This window comes from Vanellus vanellus (assembly GCF_965231255.1).
Source record: "Vanellus vanellus genome assembly, contig: HAP1_SCAFFOLD_105, whole genome shotgun sequence".
Classification (NCBI taxonomy): domain Eukaryota; kingdom Metazoa; phylum Chordata; class Aves; order Charadriiformes; family Charadriidae; genus Vanellus; species Vanellus vanellus.
In genome coordinates, this window is record NW_028128366.1 from 382,363 (window position 1) to 390,278 (window position 7,916).

A 7,916-nucleotide genomic window follows, 5' to 3' on the forward strand; every position below is an offset into this window, starting at 1 on the left:
AAGTGTATTTCCCAAAGCTATGGGACAATGGGCACACGGCAATTTAATTAGAACTAAGCTTCCCCTCTTCAAGACTGGTCCTAACGCGCTGCTTCCAAAAGGACTGTATATGCAATACTCACGCGCACACTGAAAATATTCCACAAGGTGAACGCAACAGTGTTTCCGTTAAATTCTTTGGTGGTTTCATTTCACACCAAGTTTACCGGCGTCTGGTGTGGTCGGTTGTTGTTGCTGGCTTTTTTAAAATACAAACCTTAACCGCAGGAGGAGTCTCAGGTACATTCAGCTCTGATGCTCCCGCGAATTTCTTGTGTGAGATGGGACCACACATATTTGATCCAAAGGGGCTGGATGCCACGGATGAAGTAGGTGGTCTGCATGGGAACTGCCAGCTACAAGCCCGCACGGGAGAACACGAAGGAACGGGACGGCCCACCAAATCCAGCAATCTGGAAGATTCACAATTTAAAAGATGAAAAGTAATAAATAAATGGGGGGAAAAAATCACGCTGCGGTCAAGAAATCTGACACGACACATAACAAAAACATTCCAGGAACAAGAAATACAGGTGAACCCTCCCTGTTCAGGTGATGTATCAGGCCCAAGAACAAGCTACAGGCATCTTCTAGTTTCTCAAGTATTTTGGTACATCTCATGCTTAATTTCCCAAACCACTGCCACTGAGGAGAGAGGAATCCCTTGCAAATTGCGCAAGTCAGGTCAGTCTCACGCCAGAAGAAATATCATCTACATTGCAACACTGGCACCACTTCACATTCTCCCCTCACTTGTGTGCCCAAGTTGACCTTTTCTTTCACAGAGACAAAGCGGAATGCAAGCACTTGGAAAACACAGAAAGTCTACACACACACATCCATCCATCCACATACGAGAAGCAACACCTTTTGGAAAAATTCATGCTAGATCCACTATTCCTGGAACATTTTTGTGAAGATTTTGTAATTGGTGTCCCAGCAAACGCATCGCACAACTCTGCATCACGGGGAGTTGATGTTGTGGCTGGCGGTTCTGTAGCTCTAGGACTAGAATTACAAGGAAAATGTAACTGACTCCCATTCCCCTGAAGTCCACACATACCAGAATTCAAGTTTATTTGACCGTGCCACCCGTAGGAAAATCATCGGACAACCGCAAGCCTCTTTCCTGCTCATTAGAATTCTGCTTAAGTTGATGTAAAAGAGACAGAAACGAAGCAGCAACTGGGCAGGAAGCGGTAAAAGATTACTATTCGATCCCACGAGCAAGTCTATCAAAATCTGTACAACGGTACCTTAGTGGTAATCAAAGTTTTTGTGTCAGCCCTCTTAAATTCTGTAAACACATTCACCATAATGGCAATGTGGTATGTATGTGTGTGTGTATATATTCATATATCTATATGTATTTGCATAAGTGAGATTTTCATAGCAGAACTCTCTCTCTAAATACTCCTTATGAAGGACAGTTTCTCAAGTGTTCTATATTGTACGTGCAAAAAAGCCAAAGTTTTGTGCAGGTGCACCTTCCCTCCAAAACACTCACATAATGCAAATGGATTTTTCTCTCTCTCTCCACACATGTAGCTCAAGACTGTGACAAAAGGCTGCTTACCCATCGCGTTGGGAGAAACTGGGTTTCTGCTCATTTCCTTCCCAGAATTTTCTGATATTGGCCAATACGTGACTGAGGAAATTTTCTCTTTTACACACATTTCCCACATGAGCTTGTTTCGTTATTGTTGATAATGGCTTTGGTCTTGAGTCTGTAAAGCAAGAAGGGAAACATATCAGCCTTGTGTAATCAAAGTGACAGTGAGTTGTCCGCTATATTCCCTCTCCTAAAAGTTACCTTCTCTTAATACCAATGAAGGCAAACGGTAAGGCTTGGCTCTCTCAACAGCCCGCTTCCTTTCAATTCGAGGAAGGATCTTGCCAGATTGGGCTACTGCAGAACTTCTGGCAACTTTAGAAAAAAAGAGAACAAAACAGAAATGAATCAAAAATTTCAAACTCAAAAAATACGTCACCTTAAAAGAAGGCAAGAAGTATTACCTTCAGATGTCCATCCTCTCAGAAGTTCTGCAGAACCTGTCTGGACAGCAGCTGACAATACTGCTTCCACCTGCTCCTCCTAAACATAACAGACAGAATAAAATGAGAATCTTACTTACTTTCAGCACCTGAACCATCAGCAGTGAATGTTTGTTTCTAGCTGTATACTCAGTCAGACATCACAAAGTCAATTCGGAGACATGCGAGTCATTCCACACTCTTTGTCTTAATTTGAGCCACAGGCTGGACTGCTCCTTGGTCTGAGGAGCACAGTAACTTTTCCTCTGACATTTCAACTTACTGAAGGCTAATTCTGATCTTTAGATCCATGCCTCTGCAGTACAGGCTTCATGCACTGACTTCCAATTAGCTCTTTTCTGTAACATCCTCTGCCACTCCCCATTACGCATTCCGTGCGTGTAAGGTTGCCATCAGGAGTGCAGGAAGGGTGAAAGGTTCCTCCATAAACTTTTACTTTGTTCTTTTGGGGGTTTTGTTTAGTTGGGTTTTTTTAAAGACATTCAAAAGCATTTTCCCTTCTAGGCAAAATCGTTACATTCCAAGGGATTTCTACACAGTGGAACACACATGTGATATTTCCATCTTTTTCTGAAAACTGGTTGCAGGCAAGGAAACACACCAAATGCTATTCACAGTGGCAAACAAAACTGCAAACCAAGCTTCTCGACCCTACTGCTGCAATTTGTCTCACTAACATTCCAAAGGAATCCCTGCTCAAATGCATAACAAGTCTCCGAACGGCACAGTCACAATCCAGCAAAGGCTATTAAAAAACAGACGGGCTGTTCATCACAAAGACTCCATCTCTCATGAAACTCTTCAGATGAGAGAGAACGGTCGGTGCCAAAGGAAAACCTGTGACAGAGGGGGTGAAGTCACTATGGCGAGATAAAGGAGACAGAAGGCAGTGAGCGTCATGAGATAAAGGTGATGACGGTGTCGCAGCAACAAGAGGGCAGTCTAAGAGGAGTACGTTGGGCTACTGAAGCACGAGGCAAAGGCCGCAGAGGTGAAGATCTGCTTTCACCTGACACCAGTAATCCTTTACCACAGCTCTCTTCCTTGGAAGCAAACGGTCGTGTGTAGTGCAGCAAGCTGACGTTTGCAACAGCTCGCATCCCAGAGAGACACCCCCATCGTCAGCTACTGCACTAAACTTCATGCTTCGAGAAAATGATGGGGATGAAGGTTGCTCTGAGGGAAAGAGGCTTGATGTTGCGCGTGACCAGCACTGAGCGCACGCTTCCTTGTGCGTGTCTGTGGCCCAGAATTAAGAGACGGGTCTCTAAAGACAAATCTCTTAGGGCTGTTCCCAGTCAAACTCCATAGTTTGCGGCTAAGCATACTATTTCTTCTGCTAACTCCAGCAAACACTCGTATTTCAGGGCAACTGGCAAATAATACGAAAACCACGTTATCATGTCTTGTAGCCTCTCCAGCCCCGCCAAACCAGAGGGCTGTATCTCCCCCTTGATTCCCTCATATGCGCTCACCTGGCTCAAACTGGATGGCTGGACATCGACGAGTCTTGGAGACAGCAAGCCAGCTACCAGACACCTGTGGTAGCTCTCACCAATGGCTTCAGTCATTGAAGGGACAGATTTCTTCAAAAAATTCAAGGTCTGAAACATCAATCCAAAACTACTGATAGAGGCCGCATTGTTAGTCAGTCACTAAGGGCCTGGGTAACCGCTAAGAGAAATTATAGAAACGTCCCCTTAAACTGTCAGAAAGCCTGCATCAGGAATGTGCTTTGGCTTAGCCATCTGAGTAAGCGTTACTATGCCGAGTCTTAAAGACGGCAGCCAAACTAACAGTTACAGTTTATTTTAAAAATCCTGTGAAAGAAAAGAGCAGCCCTTGCAATGATTGAGTATTTTCTAGCTTCTCTCTCGATACACACGCCTTTCTTTTTCCCTGACCACTGACACAAAATGCATTCTATAGCAGCTAAACTAACACACAACTGTAAACCACGCTTTGGAAGATCCTTTCGATGCTTGTTTGTGCAGAAGCTGATCTATGTTGGAAATATTTAGCGAGCTGAAACTTAAGTCAACATTATTTGTCACAATCTGGGCAGTGGCTCGGAAGTTGCAATTGGGCCAAGTTTGGGAGAAAAAAAGTTTCCGTTCTTCTCAAACAGTTAAGTAATTTCTCATTTTCTCCATTCTGGCTCCCTTTTTTCAAGTTAATCGGGGATAAAAACTCTAACTCAAGACTATGCAGGCAGTTTGACCGATGGCTCGTAAAGAAGTAACAGCTTTCCCCGACTTCCACAACATTTCTGTTCTTGCTCCTAGAGCAACATTGCATTCCTTTCTAGACATCCAATCCCTGATCATGCTTCCACAGGAGACCGTGGTGGTTTTACAGTCCCAAGAGCGGACCTAAAGCATGAGCATTTGCATAAATCTGGTGACAGGCTACAATTGCAATTACGCGTGTGGATGGGCAGGAGGAGCATTAAATGGTCTCAGACACTGAAAGCAGTGCAACAGAAAGCTTAGAAAATGTCCACCTCGTGACATTCTCAACAGAGACAGAATAAAAGGTCACCTCCTTCTGGAAGCTGGTGCAAGTCATGTGAACAACTCCGGAGTTCAGCAAGCACGTGCCATCTGCAGAAACAACAAACGTTTGACAACCTTCCAGACTCTCTCAGTTATGTTATGACCAGTTTACATTGTTTACATAGCAGTATCTGGAAAGATAGAACTGAGTACTTTGAGCTTCAGTTCCAAGTCATTTCCTTCTATAACCAGCACCACTTCACAGGCTACGTCACAAAAGCAGCAAAACTCCGCAGACTGCCAGATATATTTCACAAGAGGAAATACCTCGTTAGTACAACGTCATCAGAGTTGGGTTGGGGGTGTGGGGGGTTGGGTTTGGTTTTTGTGTGACAGACAATGAACAAGAGAACCGAGAAATAGCATCTCATTTTAAGCTTATCGCTCTTAAAAGCACTGAAATACCTACCAAAAGTACAGGCACTCGGATTAAAAAACTGCTCCGGTGGTGGATAAAAAGGAGGAACTTCCCGACGTAGACTGCGCTCATGTACCAGAATATCCAAAAGGAGCTCGGGAGAAGTCATGCTTGTCACAGTCTCCAGTGACCACAAAGCAAAATAGGGGCAATCATGAAGGAACTCTTCTGGCCTTAAAGAAAACAAGGGCGTCAGCTAAACGCCGACATTCAAATGAATTATTTGCAGGGATATTGAAAGCAACTTAATAAAAATCTACCTTAGCGAGTCTGGCATTTGAGCATGATACCAGCTGTTAATGTCAAATACGCCCAAATAAGTAGATGGTTTGCCTTGACCGTATGTTTGCACTTGCCAACTGAAGACTGCTACACTGATGTCAGGATATATTGCTGTAAAAGAGAAGACATTGTTTTATTTGCAGAAAATAGGGTAGATCCGATATTTTTAAAACACCACTTTTCGATCGTATATGCTTGTCTCACACAGCTGGCATTATTCACTTCCAGCTTTGACTCAATGACGAGTTTTAAGAATAGCTCCTTTCCATGCATATTCCGAACGAAAGACCACAATTATCACACCAAATAAACAAAGAAACCCTGACAAACCAGAAATTGGAATAGAGATTTTAACATAAACTATTCACAACATTCACACCTCCACACTTACACACACAACACCAGTTCTCTTAATCCAAAGGCATTTCAGATGAAGACCCTTAAGATCAAAGCCCCTTAAGATTGTTGAGTCCAACCATTAACCTAACAGCGACAGGTCTCTTACATACCTCCAGGGATGGTGACTCAACCATTTCCCTGGGCAGCCTGTTCCAACGCTTTACAACCTTTCCCGTGAAGAATTTGTTTCTAATACTCATTCTAAACCAGACCTGGCACAACTTGAGCTCATTTCCTCTCATCCTGTTACTTGGGACAAGAGACTGACCCCCACCTCACTACAGCCTCCTTTCAGGTAGCTGAAGAGAGCAAGAAGCTCTCCCCTCAGCCTTCTTTTCTGCAGGCTAAACAACCCCGGTTCCCTCAGCCGCTCATCGCAAGACTTGTGCTCTCCACCTCTCACCAGCTTCATTGCCCTTCTTTGGACATGCTCCAGCACCTCAAGGTCTTTCTTCCAGGGAGGGGCCCAAAACTGAACACGGTCTTCAAGCTGTGGCCTCACCAGTGCCGAGTACAGCAGGACAATCCCTTCCTGACTCCTGCCGGTCACACTATTTCTAAGACATGCCAGGATGCTATTGCTCTTCTTGGCCACCTGGGCACACTGTCGGCTCCTATTCAGATGCCTGTCGACCAGCACCCCCAGGTCCTTTTCCACCAGGCAGCTTTCCAGCCACTCTTAGAATCATAGAGGAGCGACACCCGGGCACTTGACCCGACCTGGCCAACAAGTCGATTTCATACAACGAACATCACATTCGATATCAATTAGAAACTTTGCTGTGAAGTGCTCTCTCTCCCCTCGATGGCTGTGATCCTGAGAACTTCTTCCCCAAGCTTGTACTGTTGCATGGGGTTGTTATGACACAAGCGTAGGATCTGGCACTTGGCCTTTGTTGGACCTCAGACCATTGGCCTCAGTCCAGCCAGCCAGCCTGTCCACATCCCTCTGTGGAGCCTTCCTACCCTCAAGCGGATCAAGGCTCCCACTCAGCTTGGTGTCCTCTGAAAAATTCTTGAGGGTGCGCTCCATTCCCCTGTCCAGATCATTAATAAAGGTAGGTATTAAAGACATCAGGCCCCAGTACTGAGCCCTGGGGAACACCACCTGTGAGGGACTACCATCTGGAAGTAGACACGCAAACAGGTTTAAACAGGGCAAAAAGAGATTCAGATAACATTCCAAAGCAGTGGAGAGAATGATCTTATTGTTCCAAGGTGACAGCTGAAGGAATAAAATGCCTGACCAGCAGTATACAGATGACCCCACCATACATCGCTAGAGCATGTCAGCAAGCGTGAAAACTCACCTAGTTTTTACCTTAAAGAAGTCTCACATAACTTAAGCACACGGTTTGTCTTTTTCAATAATCCCAACAATCCAGTCTGTACAGATATTTAAGGCTTTCAGACCCTGTGGCCAGAACAGCATCCATTGCTTACATTCCAAACCCACGTATTTTAAAATAATCAAACACAGGCATCAGAACAAACCTTCAATAATGCTATCCTCTCTGTCAACAGGGCTGAGAAATTTTTCTACGGTCTGACAGCTGAGTAGTTTAATACTGCTGATCTGCCCTCTCAAGGGAAAGACTCCTCCCGTGAGATCTAAAGTGTACCTCTCGTCACAGTTTTTCAAACCCTGGGGAAACAACAGAAGAGACAAAGGGTCATTTTGAGATAAAAACATACATTATAGCTAAATATGAAAGACGCTCTATATATCATATAATAAGCATATTTTACCGTGTATATTTCCCATGAGCTTATTTGTGACAATAAATAGAAACTACAAATGACATGCAAGAGAATTCAGTGTCAAACCCCAACAGCTAAGTTTGGCGGTACAGACCAGGCACGTTTTCAAACTCTAGCATTTCCCTAACATCATTCAGATCTAAATGTGTTTTGCAGACTTCCTTGCAATGTCAAGGTTTCTTTATAAACCTAAATATATATCTACAAAGAGATATCTGAAATAACGCAGCACGCATGCACACAAAGCTCTTTCCTCCGTGTCTTGGTCACAGAACTGATGAAGTCAGAGAAGTCACGCCATCGCAGCAGCTAAAGCTCTGTCGAGAGGTATGATCTAGAGGCACATCGCCAGAGTGAACGCACATCCCTCGCTGGGAACTACGAGAACTTCTTACTGATGAACAATC

The 7,916-nt window shown here is 44.3% G+C and overlaps 2 long non-coding RNA genes across 2 annotated transcripts; both read right to left on the minus strand.

Annotated features, from left to right (window-relative positions):
- Positions 1–398: 398 nt before the first annotated feature.
- Positions 399–3,668, minus strand: LOC309684507. Its single transcript, XR_014270299.1, has 5 exons — positions 3,570–3,668; positions 2,056–2,134; positions 1,853–1,966; positions 1,616–1,766; positions 399–452 (listed from the first exon to the last, which is right to left on the minus strand). It is a non-coding gene; the product is annotated as an uncharacterized lncRNA (long non-coding RNA).
- A 1,554-nt stretch (positions 3,669–5,222) lies between these two features.
- On the minus strand, positions 5,223–7,358 carry LOC309684511. The gene is made up of 3 exons (XR_014270301.1): positions 7,243–7,358; positions 5,328–5,460; positions 5,223–5,240 (listed from the first exon to the last, which is right to left on the minus strand). It is a non-coding gene; the product is annotated as an uncharacterized lncRNA (long non-coding RNA).
- Positions 7,359–7,916: the final 558 nt, after the last annotated feature.